Here is a 22,149-nt window from a genome sequence, read left to right as displayed (position 1 = left end):
CCTTGGTCCTGGCTGTAGACCATGCAGGCAGCCACGAAGCAGCTCCAGTCCCTCTTGGCCACGGTCCAGAAGCACCTGGAGAACACTGACTCAGGCTGTCCCTCACAGACGAGAGAGCCTTTTTGGAAGTTCAGGTTTCCAGAGGAGAAATTTGAGTACCCAGTTAGAGCAAAATGTGTGAAATTGAACCAGTTGGACTGGGTGATATGACTTTACTCCTGTCTCCTGTCTCCCAAAATGGCACTGCTTAGGTCCTGGATTACTCCCATAGGGGGGAAGGAGAAAGTGTTAGTGAGCATCCAGCTTCCCCAGTTGTGCGGGATGTCACCAAAGGGGCTCATTTTTCTCTCATCCCATGTAGAGTGCTAAATCCAAGCTCCAATGCTGGAGGAAAGAAAGAGTCTAGGGCAGAATGGCAGACAGGACTCTCAGAGAGCATCAAAGGCATGCGAGTCCAAATACTGTTGTGAAGTTCATTGAAAAACCCATTCAAGAGCCGCTGGAAACGCCACCCCTGTAGATCTCCCCAAGTGAACCCTCCACATTCCCGGCGTTTCGTGTGCCTTAGCCCCAGCCCCCGCCCTGTGGCCAGCCCTGTGTGTGCAGGGCAAGCAGGCTCTGGCAGACCGCTAGTGAGCACACAGAAAACCAGTAGCATCGATGGGACGGAGAGAGACCACAGGCTTGACTTGTAGCACCACCCTTGGGGAAACAAAAAAGAGGCTGTCAGCACCCGGCCTGGGGTGTTGAATAAAAGCTTAAGAATTCTGCCGCCAGAAGGAGCAAGAAGGAAGGAGCAGGTGTATCCATAGGTCTGAGAAAGCCTCAGAATCTCTAGTAGCGACGGTGGAAGAAATTCCTCCCTAGAAGGCTGTTAGTAAAGATAGCAATACAAAGCTCCAAGGCCCGTGAAAGACCAAGAAAGCACGACACACCAAAGGATCACAATAATCTTCCAGTAACCAAAGAGAAAACTTTTAAAACAATGTTTTTCTTGAAAAAAAAAAAAAAGTATGCTTAAAATATATGAAACATCAATAATCAGACACAAAATTTTCATTCAATAGAAGCTTTTTTAAAATTTAAGGGTATTTATAAAAATGAAAACAATTCAGAAAACAAGTTTTTTCCCTTATATCTGGAATAATGTTTAGCTATATATGTAATCAGTAGCTATCAAAAATGTATATGTTCCCTTTTATAATCATAACCATAATGGATTCCATAATAAGTGTTATGTCACAACTTTTTGCTTTATTTTTATTTTCTTTTGGAAACTACAATCTTTATGGGTTTGGGGAATTTTCAGAGGTAGTAATGAGTCTCCAGTATGCTGTAATTCTCCCAAGTGAAAATACCCCATGAAGAAATGTTCACTGACGTGGTAGATTCCTGGATATGCAACGGCCCACGGAACATGGAAAGTCTGCCTTCGTATTGCACGCCACACCCTGCCAGAGCTAGAGACCTGCTGCAAATCATTGTCTGAGGCTGAAAACCCTTCCAGACACCAGGACTTGGAACTTGACATTTGAGCCAAGTCCTGGGAGTTTCTGGACTACTCTGGTCACCATCATCCTAAAGTAGCATTTAGTATTTAGTGATCAAGACCACGTTAATTTTAAGTAACAAGCATATGGTGACAAGAAGAAAACAGCTTAGCTGCAATGTTTAGTAAGAACTTTTCTCTTAAAAAATACATTTTCAAATTTCATAATTTCACAAGGACATTTTAGTGAAAAAGTTTCCAATTTTCCATAGAATCTTCCAGAATATATATTTATGAGTATACAAGTAAATTTAAATGTGTAGTCTTACTTTCTCCAGCTTTTACACAAATTTCAGCATATCTGTAATTCTTGGCACCTTGCTTTGCTTTCTTTATTCTTTTTTCTTGGATGTTCTTCAACTTAATAAACAAACATTTTGCCCCTTTTATTTTACTGATAAATGAATCTCATTTAATCTTGTTTAAAAGATAATCTAATTTGTTATTTAAATAAATAAGTAAAACATATTAACCTACTCAGATAACATTCCAGGTGTAAAATTCATCAATTTAAACAGTTCCTTTTGATGAATAGTTGCTAAATCTTTACTACGAAAGAAAAGGCAAAACAAAATAAAACCCCAGCAATGAATAACCCTTACGTCCATTATTGCACACGTGTATGAGTATACAATGAATTGCTCAGAATGACCTTTGTTTTCCACAGACCACGTGCGCCTTTCCTTTAGGGGCCATCCCCTAGTTCCCCGCTACTGAGGTTGTGCCAAGTAGCACTGCTGTAATCTAGTTACGTGAGGGCTGTTTCCCAGCAACTGAGTGTGTTAACAATCTTTTTGATATTTTCCAAACAAAAAAGGTAAAAAACGACAGTATTAATTTTCTTTTAACCAGTATGGTTAATATTAAGGCTATTTAAGGTGACTTGGCACCTGGGATGGGCCTTGGAGTAACAAAAAGGGAAGGAAGGAAGGAAGGAAGGAAGGAAGGAAGGAAGGAAGGAAGGAAGGAAGGAAGGGAGGGAGGGAGGGAGGGAGGGAGGGAGGGAGGGAGGGAGGGAGGGAGGGAGGGAGGGAGGGAATAGAGAGGGAGGGAGGGAGGGAGGGAATAGAGAGGGAGGGAGGGAGGGAGGCAGGGAATAGGGAGGGAGGAAGGGGGGAGGGAGGGGGAGGGAAGGAGGGAGGGAGGGAGGGAGGGAGGGGGAGGGAAGGAGGGAGGGAGGGAGGGAGGGAATAGAGAGGGAGGGAGGTGAGGGAGGGAGGGAGGGAGGGAGGGAGGGAGGGAGGGAATAGAGAGGGAGGGAGGGAGGGAGGGAGGGAATAGAGAGGGAGGGAGGGAGGAAGGGAGGGAATAGAGAGGGAGGGAGGGAGGGAGGGAGGGAATAGAGAGGGAGGGAGGGAGGGAATAGAGAGGGAGGGAGGGAGGGAATAGAGAGGGAGGGAGGGAGGGAGGGAGGGAGGGAGGGAATAGAGAGGGAGGGAGGGAGGGAGGGAGGGAGGGAGGGAGGGAGGGAATAGAGAGGGAGGGAGGGAGGGAATAGAGAGGGAGGAGGGAGGGAGGGAATAGAGAGGGAGGAGGGAGGGAATAGAGAGGGAGGGAGGGAGGGAGGGAATAGGGAGGGAGGGAGGGAATAGGGAGGGAGGGAGGGAGGGAATAGGGAGGGAGGGAGGGAATAGGGAGGGAGGGAGGGAGGGAATAGGGAGGGAGGGAGGGAGGGAATAGGGAGGGAGGGAGGGAGGGAGGGAGGGAGGGAGGGAATAGAGAGGGAGGGAGGGAATAGGGAGGGAGGGAGGGAGGGAATAGGGAGGGAGGGAGGGAATAGGGAGGGAGGGAGGGAGGGAGGGAATAGGGAGGGAGGGAGGGAATAGGGCGGGAGGGAGGGAGGGAGGGAATAGGGAGGGAGGGAGGGAATAGGGCGGGAGGGAGGGAGGGAGGGAATAGGGCGGGAGGGAGGGAGGGAGGGAATAGGGAGGGAGGGAGGGAGGGAGGGAGGGAGGGAGGGAGGGAGGGAGGGAGGGAATAGGGAGGGAGGGAGGGAATAGGGAGGGAGGGAGGGAGGGAATAGGGAGGGAGGGAGGGAAGGGAATAGGGAGGGAGGGAGGGAATAGGGCGGGAGGGAGGGAGGGAGGGAATAGGGAGGGAGGGAGGGAATAGGGCGGGAGGGAGGGAGGGAGGGAATAGGGAGGGAGGGAGGGAATAGGGCGGGAGGGAGGGAGGGAGGGAATAGGGCGGGAGGGAGGGAGGGAGGGAATAGGGAGGGAGGGAGGGAGGGAGGGAGGGAGGGAGGGAGGGAATAGGGAGGGAGGGAGGGAATAGGGCGGGAGGGAGGGAGGGAGGGAATAGGGCGGGAGGGAGGGAGGGAGGGAATAGGGCGGGAGGGAGGGAGGGAGGGAATAGGGAGGGAGGGGGAGGGAGGGAGGGAGGGAGGGAGGGAGGGAGGGAGGGAGGGAATAGAGAGGGAGGGAGGGAATAGGGAGGGAGGGAGGGAGGGAATAGGGAGGGAGGGAGGGAATAGGGCGGGAGGGAGGGAGGGAGGGAATAGGGAGGGAGGGAGGGAGGGAGGGAATAGGGAGGGAATAGAGAGGGAGGGAGGGAAGCAGTGCTGTAGAGCACATTGCAGGTGGGTGTAAGAGAACGGGCACTGCGGTTTTCTCAGTACCTAAATTAACACACTGGGCACTTTGAAGAGAAGACACATACTAAGTTTCTGTATCTAAACATTGAAGCACCTGATAACTGCCTGTTAACTGGCTGCCTGTGTCGGTGACCAGTTGCGGAGCGGCGGCAGGGGCCGGTGCGGGCTGCAGAAGCCCATCGCTCGCGGGAAAGGCTGTCTGCTGTCCTCTCCCTGCCCAGCGGGGACGAGGCGTCTCGTGGGGAGCCTCTTGTCCCTGCGGGTTAGTCCCCTGAGCGTGTTTGCCGTGGATCTGTCTGCTTTGTGTAGGTTTTCTTTTATTTGCCATGTAAGTTTTCGGCGTCAGGGTTCTCATGTGTCGAATGTTAGCAATCCGGCGGTTGGAGTGTAATTTTGTTTTTCTCGCACGCTGCCCAGCCCACCCAAGTGCTCTGCGCCCGCGAAGGCAGGGCCCCGCGCGCTGGGCCGGAGGAGTGGAATGACCGCGGGTGCGTGCGCCCAGGCGGCCTTCGCCACACTCCCGGGCCGAGCTGTGTCGGCGTCCAGCACGCCAGGCTTGGCCCTGCAGAGCCACAGCCCTCCACGCCTGGCTCTGATTCTAACTTGGAGTTAGTGCCTTTTCATCTGGGATTCATGAAAAAGCAAAAATATTTGTCAGAAAACCAGCAAGAATGAGCAAGTTAATTTCACGACCTCACAGAAAAAGTTAATTTTCCCAGGCTTTGGGAACTCTGCCCTTCCCCGCGGCTGCCAGGCGGGCATTTCCTCCGGGCCCTCGCTTTCTCGCTCCTCTCCTTTGGCAGCCCTGCCCCTGCTGCGAATTCCCGCCGGGGAAGGCGAGGCGGTGGCCGTGCCCTGGCCCGGGCCGGTGGCCCTCGCTGTGGCAGCCGCTCCGGGCTGACAGGAAAGCTGGGCTCCGGCGGCTGCGCGCCCGGCCGTGAACTTGGGGCCCAGCCGCAGGGAAGGGGAATTCCAGCGCCGCCCTTCTCAGCTCAGCCTCACCGAGTGACCTCAGGCGAGTTACTTAACTGTAGCCTGACCCTCCTTTGCCAGCTGTAAAACGGGGAAAAGTTTATTCATTCAAGTTAAGCAGTTTGTAAATTGTCTCCATTATGTTCTGGGTTAGTGCTCATGTGTATTCGTTTGCTTTGTTTGTAAAATTTTTTGAAGCAGAATGGAATTGCAATTTGATTTGTTAAAGGCTGATGTATAAAAATTACAGTAATTTTAAGTGAAATAAATTAACTCACATATAGAAAGCTACATAAATAATTTTTTTTAGCTACTCTGTGACACTTATTAGATACTTCCTGGTGAATTATAAGGTGACTTCAAAGAGGACAAGATTGTTGTCGTCATTCTTTTTCTTCCGAATATATCCTCAATATTTAGAACAGTGCCTGCCATATAATAGGTGCTCAACAAATATATGCTGAATAAATAAATGAACAAATGAATGAGTGAAAAATTAAATCATGGTTCAAAAATTATAGATAAAATAGAGTTATTGATTTTACTATTCAGTGTCACTTACTCCAGCTTAATTTTTTTTGCTTAGAACTAGTTACTCTGACATTTTGCTCATTCATTAATTTTTTTTTATTTCTTATTTTGTATTTCCTACATCCTTCAATGGTAATATTAATGAATGGATGCATAAATAGGTGGGAATATATCATCTCAGCCTTCCATTTCTGAACTGTTTTCAAAGCAAGATGATATGACTGCCCTATAATTCCATATATCTACTTATCAACAAAAGCTCAAAACTCAATATTTATGGCTCAATTTAATGTATGATATAAGCAGTATCTTAAGATAGCACTGTCTCTGGTTCTTTCCAAAGTCCATTGCTTTTTTCTACACAATGAATTCTCCAACTGCCCCTGTAGGATCGAGATTCATTCTCCCATGTTACTGCATTGTGCCTGAGGATTATTTTTGTCCCATTGCCCTCTTATCAACTGCTCACATTGGAAAGAAGTTGATGTCTTTATGTTGATGTATCAGTGAGACCCTGGCACAGAGTCTTAAATCTACCTTAGTGTTTCAAATATTTTATTTTTTTCATATAAGTTATCCCCTATATAGACTGTCAAGTTTTTCATAAAATACTCTATAGTGTTGCATTTCAAAGCAAATTTGAGAGCAATTTCTAAGAAGGTTCTTCTTTTATTTTTTTAAAAACTTTTCCGAGCACTAATATGAAAGCAGTTACAGAATTCCTGGGAACAAACAGGCTTACACTTTTCCATTGCTCATCGCCTCATGGAAGCTCCAGCAGACAGCCACCCCCTAAGTCACAGGCATGAGTTGTCTGTGGTCACGGCTGGAGCATCAAGTTTCTGGAGTTTCCTGTTGTTTTTATGACTTCTGAGTACATTTTTTACTGATATTTAGGAAATGGAGGTGTCTTCAATGTTCATCTCTTATTTAGTAGGTGCATGATATGTTCTTGAGAAGACATTCCTTTTGAGTATTTGTAGAAGAGATACAATATATTTGGATCACCAGAATCCATTTTCAAAGCCTGAGAGAGTAGAAGAATAGGGTGTAACCACTGGCTGTGATATAGCTTCTGTTAGGGTGTATGAGATAGTACAGCGAACTAGATTTTCTGTTTTAGAATTTAAAACAATTTTCTGGAGAAAACATCTTTTCAAAATCCTTTGAAGTATCCAGAGAATTTTTTCCTTTTAAAAGATTAATCCACAAAGGTAAGGTGGTGATTTAGCCAAATCTACAATTTTTCATTTGGATAAACTTTTGATGGCCTCTACTGAGGGATTTTAGTTTCCAACTTTTTGGACTCTCTGTCCAGATGTTATATTATGGAAAGTTACTTTTAGAATATATTCTGAGAATAAATTCTTCCAACTCCTTCTCTAACAAGTATTTCTATAAAACCAAATGGCAATTGTAGCATTGATAAACATTAGGAATGCATTACCTTTTATATATTGCAATAGTACAAAGAAGGAAGATCTGTATGGCCTCCAAATTGTAGTTCTTTTCTAAAATAAATATGAAATTCAGATATGTTTGCTTAAGGGTGTGATGGAGCTAATATTCTTCCTTTTGTGGTAAAGATTACTTGAACATTGTCTATGATGTGTGTGTTTTTTACCTCAAAGGAAGAACATTCTAACTATTGCTTAATATCTGGCAGTCATTTAAGCAAAAAGAAAAAACATTTAATATTCTTTGCATCATTTTCCACCGAAATAATAACATCAAAGTAACCAGACTCTGGTCATGAAAATATAGAAATTGTGGCAACAGCCAATTAATTCCCAGAAAGTCTTACAGTTTCATAAAATTTTTCCCAATAATAATGCATTGGAAAATCTCCGGATGGAAATGCAAGTCATAGTCAGGCAAATAGGTTAAAAAAACTAAAACTCTCCTCCTATTTCCAAGAAAGTGTATAATCTGAAACAGGATTCACAGAACACAGGCAAGAAGAGCAACAAAAACCAATATATACTCAACACACAAAAACTGTGATATAGGGACATTATTGCATCGATAGCTACATCAGGAAATTGTTGAATGCTCCAAATATTTCAGCATTGATTCTTTCTCTGGCCTGAGATAGGATACAATGGGAGACATTCAGACTGTTTTCCAGATTGTTTCAACGCAGGTATCCCGTTGTTTCCAGAACTGATCTATGGTTTCTACATGGTCATACCGAGGAAATGGACACTCCATTGGCAATGTACCCTCCTCCTAACCTCGTACTACAGAGATGGATAGAAAAAGGTAAATTTTAGGATTGAGAAACTCAGATTTGTTACACAGGCTTCCTTCCTTAGAGCAACCGTGAGGCTTTAAATAAGTACCTCATAAAGTTAAATAATGTATGTTCTGCCTCCAGAATACTCTGTGAACATATTAAATTAATTTCGTGGTTAGATCTGTATTTTTCATCGGCTGTTTTTCTAGATTCCCAACACTGAGGTGCAATCCTAAGGCCCTTCTCATATGTTTAGTGACAGTAATCACTTTTAAAAGATAGTCTCATGAATGACATCCCCCTTGATGACTTCACACCTAATATTTTGTATCTCAGCCCTTGGTAAAGCCTTCTGTTAATTTAGTGTGAATGAAATAAATAGCTGTTTTAAGGTCCTGCTAAACTTTTCATCTCCTCTTCCTCGTTCAAGACAACTATATCATCTGCCTTCTATTGAGATCTTGACTAAGACAATATTGGTACAACAGTAGAATTATGCTATATACAAATATTTACATAAAGATTCTTTTCATTTAAATAATAATGTAAATATCTTCTTTTTTGAGAACATTCTCTAGACTAGATCTATTTTTTTCTAAAGTACTCTTTATTCAAACAAACGTCAAGAGCAAATGAAAGACAAATGCCCAGGCCTTGCTAACTTTCGACTACAGAGTTTTTTATGTTATCAGATTATGTTGCCAAGAGATTCACTAATTTGAACAGATAAAACAAGAGTTATCAAAGAGCATCTCCATTTATATCTGGGATCCCAAATGGTGATCTGATATGGACCTAAAATCTAGGCTTTTAGCTAGTGGGGAAAACTGGAAGCAACAATTAATATTTGTCACATTTTCCATATCTCTGTCTTTTAGGCAGAGAAAGGATTGCAATATTCTGTCCCCTTAGAAGACGGCTGTGGTCATTTGACTTGATTTGATCAATGCAATACAAGAAATGACATGTGACTGCATCTGAAAGTAGCTGTGAGACATTCCTCAGTGCTCCAGAGATTATGGAAGCAGGTGTCAAAACGAAGCTTCCACCATCCTGGGGCCTTGAATAGCTGATGAGAGGAGTCTGTCTGCTGAGGGTCTGCAAGAAATACACTTTGCTTTGTTAACTTATTGAGATGGGGTAATGTTTCTGTGATTCAGCATAACGTTGCCTACATCACCACCAAATGTCCAGCTGTTCTTTCCTCTTTCTCTCCAGCTCAGTATCTCTTTGGCCATGAAACTGTTACGGATGTCACCACCTTTGATCACTACATGATCACCTATGATCTACAGGTGTAGAACAAATATCCAGTTGTCCACACTGTTGCTAGATTCTAGAAAAGGGAAGAAGAGGTATAATTCTTCCAAACACCCTGCTGCTTGGACAGCCAAAGAACTCTGCTTATTCTGCAGTGTCATAGCATCTCTCTCTAACAAGTTTTCTAGCTCTGGTCCTTGTCCTTGCCTTGGATATTTCTGAGATTGTTTTTCTTCTATATACAAGAAACTAAATTTCAAATTAAGAGATTGGTAGGAAAAATACATTATATAATCTTTTATACTCTCCTAATCTATCTCTTGCCCCATATAAATACAACAATAAAAACAACAAATCTCTCTTTTGTTCATTTATAAAACAAACATTTTCATGCTAATCAATAAATGTAAACAGTTGGTGGGATGAGAGTGAGAAGACAAGTTGTTCATACTAGTTCAGTCTGAGTCATACCTCATTCACCCCAAAAATGCCCTGTTCCAACAATAAAACTGATAATCTGGAGCCAGGTGTCTCACCTCTTCTTCCTGTTCAGCCAGAGACTTTTTAGGATTTTAAAATCCACCAAACTATAAAAGCTTTTAATATGATAAGTAATATATCATTGTAGATTGGAAATATAACTTAGTTTCATTAATCCTTTACTGTTAGATGAGATTGTTTACAATATTTTGCCTTTATTTACAATGTTAATGCATTTTAAGGGGTATTCCAACTATATGTTAATAGTCTAGCTCACACAAAGTATGTATATGTATTAAAAATAAAATTCTCAGAGTAAAACAAAAATTTTAACTCTCTGTCAATTACAAGCTTATAGTTAAAAATTTTATAAAAAATTGTTTCCACAGCATAGTGGAAAACACTATGAAAAACTTTAATGAAAAACTTTGTTTTTCATTAAAAAAACAAAACAAAGGCCAAGTGGAATATTATAATTTGAGTATCCTTATTTCAAAAGTAATGTTATAAGCTCTAGATTAGTCAACATGTAATGTAATGTAAAGCTGTAACATCAAAGGGGCTCTGATCTAATTTGCCCAACATTTTAAAATCTATTGCACATATCTTTTATTTGGGGTGAAAAATTGTAATATGTTTTCACGCATTAGGTGTATGTGTGTTTATGATAGTGTGTGGGATACTTTCATAGAAAACAGTAACACGCCTGGGTAAAGAAATGTTATGCCTTTTCTTTATAGTAATCAGCGGGGTCAGTGAAGGTGGCCAGGCTGAACTATTAGGAAAACATTGCCCTGTTGTTTTCCCTGAGAAAGGACCCCTCCTGCTCCTAACATCTTTGAGGACGTGGGTTTCTCTCCATTGGCTCTCACCTTCCCAGCAGCTCCATCCTGGAAGGGATAAAGGTACAGTTTCTTTGCTCTTTTCTCATCTGCTTTCTGTGTTTCAGAATCATCTCAGTATTTCTTCTTTGTGAATGATACAGTTTCTTGCTTTTCAACACTATTATGGAATAATTTCTGGTATCATATTTTTCTGGCATTTCAAGGTTTTAAGCCTGAAGTATGTGTGCAATCTGCCATCCCAATCCAATCTTAAAGCCATTTTGAGAAGATTCTGTAGACCTCTTAGCAAAACAATTATATTTTAATATCTACAGTATTTTATCTACTGAATTCATGAAAATATATTTGTGGCCAATAATACTAATAGAGAATATTTAAAATAGCCTTTTGATTTTTAAAATATTGTATTGCTACCTATAAATTAACTTTTTCAATATATGGAATTCATTCAAAGACATTAACTTTTGTAAAGTGTGCTGTTTTCTATGATACATGTGATGTGTTAAATTAATATTTTATATTTAATTTATTTAAATATTTGTAGAAGCTATGCACTGTGACATATTGTGAAATGAGAAATACAAGCATGAGTGTGAATAGACGCTGCTAGCTAATATTTATTGAACACTTACCATATAAAAGCATTGTGCTAACCAGTTTGTAAGCTCTTTCTCCTTAAATGTTTACAGCTACTCTTTGAGGTAGAAATTGTTATTTTTTATTTTGAATATAGAAATGGTGACATTTAAGTGTATCCAGCCTTAAAATGTTTATGCGCACAGGCCAGAGCTAATAAAAGATTAGAGAAGAAACATTATCAAAAAGGAGCACATTAGACCTGAGTCTTATAGAATGAGAATTTGCCAAACAAAAGACAATAGGAGTAAAAGTTATCTCAGAGTAACAGGAAAAAGATCATCTTTATAGAGGCCAAATGCTTATCAACATGTCAATGCGATGGGACTAAAGGGTGCCAACCAGTCGCTGGAGGCCACGCTCAGAGCATGGCTTCAGACCATGTCCAGTAGATGGGAAGATGCAACACAAAGGGGTTTGTTGTGGTAGTAACACTTTCAGACTTGAATTTTAGAATAAAAATTCAATGATTTACACACAACTTAAAGAAATTTATTTTAAAATTCTCTCCTTTCTTAGTGAAGAGGTGGACATTTTAAAGTGCATGTCATGCTCTACATATCTTAATAGTTTCCTTAGTTATGTTCTATTGTTTGATTCCCAACAATTTCCTAATCTGTAGTAATTTACAGATTAGGAAGTTGAGACACTGAAAGGATAAAGAAATTGCCCAAGACGACACATTTTATAAATGGTGTGTCGAGAATATAAAATTGCTAGACTCCAAAACTTGACCACTATTTATTAGAAACTATTGGAAGTCAGAGGCCTCTGTAACATATTTTTGGAATGTAGTTACATACGGTTAGTATTCTCTAAATATTTGATAAAATAATAAAAATGTAGTGTAACATACAAAATACACTTTATTTGATGGGAAAAAAATTATCGACAAGTAAAAGAATCAGCTACAATCAATTGGCTATTATTTCTAGCTTACTTAAAATCATAAGATGTTTTAAATAGGCAGAAAAAAATCCTCACCAGTTTTCTAAGGTTACCCATATTTGAGACTGAATAATTTTGCTGTTGGAACAAGGAAAACTCAGAGTGTTTATGTGGTTAAATGACATTTTAATTTTCAAAAGTTAGGTGCTAATTTTTGTTTCCAACACTTGATTTTGTTTATACTTCCTTTTATCATTGTATTTGCCATTTAAATCTTATGTCTTATAGTGACTTTCTCTTATCACCACCTCCTTAGATGTGGAAAAGCTTTCACGCTGCCTAATGGTCTCCCCTATATTTGTTTAACCAAGTGTTTGGGAATTTTGTGGTACTGCACACCTGTGAGTTAATGGTCGTCTGATGAAACACTTCAGACGGAAAGGAATTTCATTTTCAACAACCATCTGAGTGGCCTGGTTCTCTTTCTCTCCTCCAAGATACACATGCTAAGCTTAATAATGTACCTGTAAATGTATTTAAAGGAAATTGTAGCATACTTTACATTTTATCCCTAACGTTTTGCACTGGAGTAGCAAGCCAAAGACCAGAATGGGACTAGGGGAAACCCTGGTAAATGTGAACACATGAGCCTTGTGCTATGTAGTCATGTTGACCATTATTGGCCAAGGCCGCTGAGAGCAATGCATGGGTGTAAAACAATTTCCAGAACCCAAGTTTGTAATTGAAATATATCCAATAATCATGTTCTGAATATGACTTTAGCAACCAACAAACTTATCCTAAAAGGTTAATCCTTTAGTGATTTTTAGACTACATTCTGTTAAGACCTTGTAGAAATGTTTCTTCTGTTGGATATTTTTAATTACACCACCGCCACTACCAACAGGCACCAACAACACTACCAATACCCACCAATAACCGCCGCACAATCACCAAGCTCACCAGTGCCACCATCGCCACCACCACTGCTACCAGCATCACCCCAAAGGTAGCAGAAGCCTCACAGGACCGTCATTACTACGATCACCGCCACCACACCATCCCGTTTACCACTACTACAAACAACAAAAAACCAACTTGATATAGTTGCCAAGAACAACAAGTATTTAGTAAGAATACTTTTTTTCCCTCCTTTCCCTCCTTGCCCTTTTTTCTCTCCTTTCTCCCCTACCGTCTCCAAATGTGAGAAATTTAGTCTTTGTTTCTTTAGGCCATTAAAATTTCAGGTAATAAAGAAACAAGGAAAGCCATCGATAAACATTTATTGATGTATTAAACGGCTATTTTTCACTAATTCTGGTCTGATTTTTATAGAAAAACTACATTTACTCTGTGTGAGACCAGTAGGTTTAACAGGCAGCCACAAAAACAGCACTCAGCCTAACTTTTGAGCACAGAAATAAACATTACACATATCCAGGTAGTTCAGGTAGTAAGTAAGGTAAGAATGTAATTTATGTTTAATAATAAAAAATACTTAGGTTTTCTGTGAGAAATAGTGCTATATAGGAGGGGGTTATTAGCATACTGAGGTCACTTGTCAATATCATTACCCGCATTTTGATAGCAGCTTTAAATTTTGGTATTCATTTATTCTAATTAGGACACAAAATATGTTGAAGAGGAAAATGTTAAATTGAGTATCAGTGATAAGCACAAATGCCAAGTGGTTGAAGAGATAAGAAATGACACTGAGCAAACATATTTATGAATGTAAATCGCCTTGAATTTTAAAGCCTTAATTCTTGGTTTAAGGATGAAGGTCATAATTTAATCATTTTATTTTTATAGTTTATTCTTTAGAACTGTTTTAGATTTCCAGAAAAATTAAGAAGAAAGTATAAAATGTTCTCATAACCCCATACACAGAATCCCCTAATATAATATAAATATAATAATATTTTACATTAGTATGGTATGTTTGTTAAAATTAATGAACCAATACTGGCACAGAATCATTCAGATTTCCTTAGCTTTTACTTAACATTTTTTCTCTGTTCCAGGATCCCATTGAGAGCACCACATTACATTTAGCTGTGGTGTCTTCTCAGGATCCTGCTGGCTGGGAGAGTTTCCCAGACTTGCTGTTTCTGGTCTCGGGGTGTTGAGGAGCCCGGAGAGGTGCGCTGTCAGGTGCCCCTCTAGTGGAATTTTATACTTTCCTCATGACTGGCCTGTTGTTATGGGTTCCTCAGAGGAAGACCACAGAGGTCAAGCGCCATTTTCATCACAGCATGTCCAGGGTACATACCATCAACATAACATATCCGTGTTTTTATTGCCCTTGGTTACCTGGCCGAGGCAGTGTTTGTCAGAAGTATTCACTGTAAAGTTATCCCCCCGCTTTCCTTGTCCACACTGTACCTTTGGGAAGGAAGTCACTATGTGCAGCCCACACTTAAGAAGTGGGGTGTTGATATATTTCCACAAGGGAGGTGTAACTACATTTCACTTGAAATTCTTTAGCATCAGAGGTTGTTCTCTTCTTTCCCATTTATTTATCCAGTCATTTATTTCTAACACTATGACTCATGGATATTGATGTTATATTTGTAATCTAATACTACTTTATTTTTGTGTTTCAATTGCTTTATCTTTGGCCATTGGGAATTCTTTCAGTTGGTTCCTGTGTCTCTTTAATATATTCACATCATGGGGGCGGGGGAGCATGTGTGTGTGTGTGTGTGTGTGTGTGTGTGTGTGTATGTTTTGAGTATGTTCTTACTTTCTAGAACTACAAAATACTCCAGGTTGATCTTGTATATTTTCTGCTGTAGTCTTAAAATTCACCATTTATGTAAAGAGTCTTGATTTTTCTTATTGGAGTTTAGTATAAAAAATGAAGATCTGGCCTGACAGGGAGTGGCTCAGTGGTTGAGCATTGACCTAGGATCCAGGAGATCACAGATTGATTACCGGTTGGGGCCATGCCTGGGTTGAGGGCTCGATCCCCTCTTGGGGTTGTGCAGGAGGCAGCTGATCAATGACTCTCATCATTGATGTTTCTGCCTCTCTCTCTCTCTCTCCCTTCCTCTCTCTGAAATCAATAAAGATATATATTAAAAAAAAAAAAATGAAGATCTGAAAGCTAGGTGTACTTGTTGCTGCTTGGGTATCTTTGCTTCTAGGTCCCCTGAGCTGATAGAACAGGGAAATACATGTGTATATAATAAAATGTATATATACATATCTGTGAGTATTTGTACATGTAAACATCTATATCTATATTGAGCTAAACATGAGTTCATACTAATATGTTCAAAGGTAATCTATTACCAAATGGATCATTCTAGCCTCCTTTCCTGGCTTATTTCAAGGTATTAGCGGTTCAAATGCATTATGCCTAGTGTAAATTTTTCAATAGTTAGCCTGTTGAATATCCTCTGAGTTTTCTGGATCTATTATTTACTCTTTGTTATTAATTTTAGAAAGTAGTTAGCTATTTATTTTAACATTTCTTCTGTTTCATTTTATTTCTTCTCCATTTGCTATTTTAATTACACACACATTACATCTTTTGAAATTGTCCCATGGCCCTTGAACACCATTGTTTTCATTTCCTTTACTCTTTGCAGTTTAGTTTGGGAAGTTTCTATTGTCATATATTCCAGCTCACTGATTCTTTCCTTAGCTGTGTCCAGTCTATTGATGAGATAATCAGGGGCATTCTTCACAGCTGTTGCAGTGTCTTTACTTCTTTCCTGGAGTTTCTATCTACTTGCTTTCATTACCTATATGTTTTTCCATGTTGTCAGTTTTTCCATTAGAGTTCATATTATGTTAATCATAGCTATTTTAATTCCTGTCTGATAATTTCAAAATGTTTCACATCTGTCTGTTTCTGATGTTTGTCTTGTTCATTCATGGTTTTTTTTGCTTTTTAGCGTTATGTGTAATTTTTATTTTTTTATTTTTTGTTGTTGAAATCTGGCCATGATATATTGAGTAAATAGGCCTTTAGTGTAATGGTTAATGTTAATCTCACTAGGAGTTCTGCCTTTTTTGTTTGTTTGTTTGCCACAGATGTAGATGCCAGAGCTTCGGATTTTTCTGGTATCTTAGATTGTGTCTCCCCTGATGCCTTTGGGATTGGCTAAAAGCTCTTTTTTAGATGGACTCTTTCAACTGTAATCCTCTGAAATTAACCTGGAGTCCTGGTGGTGATAGGGTAGGATGTGGAGGGGGAAGTGTTCTATAATCTTATGTTTAAATCTCAGTATTTCAGTTGACTTGTCTCCTTGAACTGTATCCACGAGTGTTTCTTAGCTGCCCCCACCAACTATTTTAAGTAAAAATCCATAAAATAAAAAATGTTAGTATCTTCCTTAGCATTAAAAATAAATATTTTCAGAGCCATTAAATAGAATGCATATATGTATCTATATTTATTTTTATATATTTTTTAATATGTTCTGCCAGAAGAGTTGGATTTAAGAACTTTGGTTTCATCTATTACATGACTATTTCCTCACTAGAATGAATAGATGGAAAAGAATTTTATTGGTAATTTTATTTTTTCATTTCTTTACAAACACCAGCATGATTTTTTTTTTTTTTTAATTCAAAGGGGACTTTTGATATTACTTTTTACATAAAGTTAGAAAATTAAGTGTGACTCAAATCCTGTGCTCAAGGGTCATTCAGTGTTTATACTAATTTGTGACAAGCTTACATGTGACATTAGTAACCTGAACTTGTCATGAAGTTTGAATTTTCATGTAGTTTGGTGGACGCTGTGAAAACTTATTTGTTGAAATAAGGAAGCATTTAATAGGCAGGGAATGGTCAAGTCATAAACAACACTCTTTTATGGAGACAAAAGGTCACAGGTCTGGCTCTACCCTAAATCTTATTCAAACACCCCAAAGGACTTAAAAAGGAGCAAAATTCCAACCCGGATTTAATCTTCACTGGAAGCCATAATTCTAACTAATAATGAGAGCTGGCAGATAAGCCAGACAAGCAGATTTGGGGTGTTTCTTCAATTATAAACTGCTTCAATTCATTTTTTAACGTTACTAAAACCTTATATGTTCTGTTTTACAATGCAAAGATACCAATTTACCTTCAAAAATGCAATTACCTGAAAGAGTACGAACTTTGAAATAATATTTGTGGTGCAAATATTTTGCCTGTTAAATTCTGTTTCTGTTCTCTACCTTAAACTTAAATGCATCACATTAAAGCATTACATACAGTAGTTCCCCTTATCCACGGTTTTACTTTGCTTGGTTTCAGTTACCTAAAGTTAACCATGGTCTGAAAATATGAAATGGAAAATTCCAGAAATAAATATTTTCAGAGCCATTCTGAGTAGCATGATGAAATCTTGCCCAGTCCTGCTCCATCCTGTCTAGGGCGTGAATCATCTTTTTTCCAGTGTACACACACTGTATATGCCCCCTGCCCATTACTCACTTAGTAGCCATCTAGGTTATCAGATCAATGGCCCAGTATTGCAGTGCTTGTGGTCAAGTAACCTTTATTTTACCTAATAACAGCCCAAAAGCACAAAACTGGTGATGTGCCAAAGAGAAGACTTAAGGTGGTTCCTTTAAGTGAAAAGTTGAGTGTAGTATATTAAGATATTTTGAGAAAGGCCAAATTCACATAACTTTTCTTAGGGTATATTGTTATAATTGTTCTATTTTATTATTAGTTGTTTTTAATCTCTTACTGTGCCTAATTTATAAATTAAACTCTATCATAGATGTGAATGTATAGGAAAAATTTATGGTATTTGTAGGGTTTGGTACTTAGTATGAATATTCAGAGAATAACTGGTGCAAATATTTCATTTGTCAAGTTCTGTTTTTTCCACCTTAAACTTGAATGCGTCAAATTAAAGAATTGCGTACAGTAGTTCCCCGTATCCATGGTTTCAAGCATCCACTGGGGGTTTTGAAATGTATCCCCTGCCGGTAAGGGGGGGACTACTGTGCTGGCAAATGGGCCACTTTGGGAGGTAAACACAACTTGTGTGAGTTGGGGCCCACACATCCTTCTCATCCAACCTTTCTGGGGGCCCCAGCAACAGTCTTCCCCAGCCGCAGGCCAGCTCTCCATTGTCCAAACCTGTACAGAATTTGGCGAAACCAAAGTTTTCTTAGATTTCAGTCCTTTGCCCTCATTCTTTCAGGGTTGCTCACTATTGTCACCATTGGACCGATCGGAATATTTAATGCCCTCATGGAAGTTCTGTACTTTGATCAAACAAGGGAAGGCTATTTTTGGTAAAGAATGTTCTTCATCGCCACTCCAAACACACCATCAAAGCAGCTGCCTACAGACAGCAACAACCTCGCTCTATATGATAGTTATAAGATCGTTATTCTTATAAGAATGCTTTATATGATAGGATTCTTTAAATTTGAGATCATGGAAAATGTAACAAGTTCAAACAATAAAGTGGATTTACTGGCCTATCTACCCGGAGAGTTCAAAGGTTCATGTTTTGTTTGGCTTCGTTGCTGGGCTACCTCATCAGAAAGCAGAATTCTTTAGTCTACCCTGCTTCCCTAAGGAGCCTCACCCTAAAGCTGCCTTCCTTCAGGGAGACAAAATCAGCACAGCGGGGCCCACACTTACACCCTGCACCACCACAGAAGGCACAAAGTCAGAGCACGCTGTTCCAGAAAGGTCTTCATCTCATCGCTGAGCTTCGACCAAGTCCGTGGCTGCTGATCGATATGACGCCGGTTAGCTCAGCTCTGGGACTCACGCTCCACCACACGACACAGGTTGTGGGAAGGATGTGTGAGCACCTAAATGAGAAAGAGGGTTGTTATCAAGAGACAGTGCCATGAATGTTAAGGAAGCAACGAGAATGTCCCTGGCACTCTACATGATCAACTGCCACTCAGAACCTAGCTCTACATTCAGACTACATTTCTTAAACTTGTGAATGTCTCTATTTTACAAAATAACTCAGCCAAGTGTATCACATGCTGGAAGGGAAAAAATTATGCCCCTTCAGTTACTAAGGACACCTTGCAAAAAATCATAGAAAAGTCATTTTAGTCAACACATTTATATGTATGTATTTCTTTAAAGAGTAGAAGACAAACCAGAGATCTTTCAATTTGATTATACAAAAAAAAAAAAAAAAGGTTTAGGAATCATACACCTATATGCAGGTTAACCTCCCAGTCTACTAAAGAAGAGACCAATAGTGTGGTTCACTGTACGTGCATGAGCTGCTTAACCTCAGTACGAAATATTGAACTAACAAAGCCTAATAGTCTCAAAGAAAGGCCAATCTCTAACAATAGTGACAAATTTCTCTTCCATGTTGAAGGTGGTAAATGTGGAATCAATTAAAATATTCTGCCATGATGACCTGATTTCTATCTCCATTTTTAAGAGTGGATTTTTCCATTTAACTTTGAAGCAAATTTTACTAGAAGAACCTTTCCAGGTGAACCTTACCTTATTCATATATTTCCTTCTGGAAAAAAAAAAGAAAACCTATATTTGAGTAAAGTCCATGATGATGTTTAAACTAACTTCTGTGTACACCATTTACTTACAAATATTTACTGAAAGCCTTATTTGACGGGAATTTCTTTTTGAATCAGGACATTAAAGAAAAAAAAAGGAAACTTTGCTGAAGGAACATACTGCCTGATGGATTTATGCCAATTCAAAATTAAAAGAGGAAGAGATCATTTCTCTCCTGAAGCACCATGGGGGAGGTAAGGAAGGCAATTTAATCAGCTTTGGATAACTAGGGACACCATATAGAGGAGTTGCTTCTTACTTGAAAATATATGTATGAATCAGATTTAGCTTCATAGAAAAACAGAGAAAAGGCTTTGTAAGAAGATACAATATGTACATGTATGGTTCAGTTAGAACTGAAAAAAGGTTGAGTAAGAGTATATACCACATTACAAAATGCTTTGAACACTATGAAAGGTGTTTAGATTTTTAACCAATAAAATTTTGTACTTGAAAGTGGAATTGGTAGATTTCCATGTTAGAAGAATCTATCTTTAGCACTATGAAGGAGAGATTGGCTTAGGGGGAGCAGAGAGCATGGTGTTAAGGACTCAAAAGACGAAGACCAAGTGAGAGAGGCAATCAGAAGAATCTAGGCTAATAGGAAAAGCACATGGACTTAGGTGGGAATGCTAGATTAAGCGCAAAATATTTTTAGAAGAAAGTTGTTTTAATGTTTTAAAGAAGGAAGTAGGGAAAGTTCATAAAAGCATCAGATTATGTTCTGAAGTATAAGGCAAAATATTATTCATTGCATTTTTTCTCACACATTGATGCAATTGTGTTATGTACCAGAGCTCTGGGTATTTCTAGAGATATCCCACCATTTTCTACCCTCAAATACAGAGTTTCACTACAGCAGTCACTCTATAAAAGATTAATTGCATCATGTGATAATTTTATATTTGTATCAGTGCCACAAGAAGCTCAACATACCCAAATTCCTCGTTGCGCGGACACTGATCCCTTACACGTCGATATACCTCTTTGAATCTGAACCACCAGGCCCTCCTGATGTCCAGAGTGTGCAAACTCCTACCTCGACCTCTCAAGCTTTTATCCAATATTCCCTTCCCCTTCTTGCTTTCACTGGAATAGTTCTCCTTCCCATGGAAACACTTTTCTTACTGCTACTTCTTTGTTCTCTCACAGTCTTTCTAAGACTGAACATCAATCGGGGTAAGTGTTCTACTCACTCTTGGAAATATCCGCCTCTCCTTTGGCACTCCCTTCTTTCAAAATTCCCACCTTTGAGATTCTTTTACCCCCTATGCTCATATGTCACTCTAAATCACAGACTACAACTATTTGCTGGAATTGTTTACAAAGTTTGGTTCACATTAGCCCTCATTCCATAATGATTTCTATACCTGCTTTATTTGCAAAATCTTCAGCATGGCTCTATACATATAGCTCTCAGCATCCACTTAGAAGGTTCTAATCTCCGAGCCTCTCAGTTCTTTGATGTCCCTTTTTATGATTACTTTGTTCCCCATTCTAACTTCAACTTCAACCTTCCTGTCTCCTCCTAGGCCAAAAACACATCATTACCAAAAACTGCACTCTCAGACTCAATCGTCCACTCCACCTGTCACTTTCTGTATTTCTTGTTTATATCACAGGTTTTCTCTCCACCAACGTTCTTTTTTTTTTTTTTAATATATCTTTATTGAGTTCAGAGAGAGGAAAGGAGAGGGAGAGAGAGATAGAAACATCAATGATGAGAGAGTCATTGATCGGCTGCAGCCCGCAACCCGGACATGTGCCCTGGCCGGGAATCGAACCCTGATCGCCTGGATCCTAGGTCAACGCTCAACCACTGAGCCAAGCCCGGCTGGGCTCCACCAAGTTTCTTTAGTTATGATCTTCAAATCCTTTCCCAACCCTTCATACCCTCCTTATTTTATTTACCTTCTTACTGAGCTCAGATTTTATTATAATCACTTCTTTTTATAAACCCTCAACTTATTTGCCAAACTTTGTCTTCATTGTGTTTTATTGGGAAGCCAACAAACAAAACCCTGATCCAATCTAACTTTATGCCTAGTTAGTGCACACGTCTAAAGAAGATGTCTATTGCTGAAAATTACAATGCCAACAAGACTCACACTAATTCATGGCTATTAATCTGAAGAGTGTCCTTAGTGATTTTCCAGGGCAAACCAGTGAAATTTCCCTACTCCACTCACTTGGAATCCTTTATTGTTCTATATGACTATTTAACTTCTTTAACACCCTTTCTCATCATTAGATCTGGTCTCTTGGTGAAATAAGTGAGCTCAGAAGTAAAAATCCACAAACCTACACCATTACATGCACTAAATCACTGCATTTTTGGTGTTTTCTTCTGTTCCTGTGAATAAACATGTTATGTTCCTGTCTATGGCTGACCATTCCACTTGCGTGTTATATAGTCCATGCACTCTTGCCTATTCAAGAACACTGTTTCTCTAATGTCTCCTCTATTTTCTGCATCTTTTTCCTTCTTAATCATTTCCTTAACCATTAAACAATTACATTATTTCACACAAGTTAAAAACAAAACAAAATAATTCCCTTTACTTATCTATACTTCTAACTATGCTTTATTTTTCTACTCCTTTTAATTATGAAACTTCTCAAGAAGGTGGCCATTCAT

This window comes from Miniopterus schreibersii (assembly GCF_964146895.1).
Source record: "Miniopterus schreibersii genome assembly, chromosome: 5".
Classification (NCBI taxonomy): Eukaryota; Metazoa; Chordata; class Mammalia; order Chiroptera; family Miniopteridae; genus Miniopterus; species Miniopterus schreibersii.
This window is presented reverse-complemented; position numbering follows the sequence as displayed.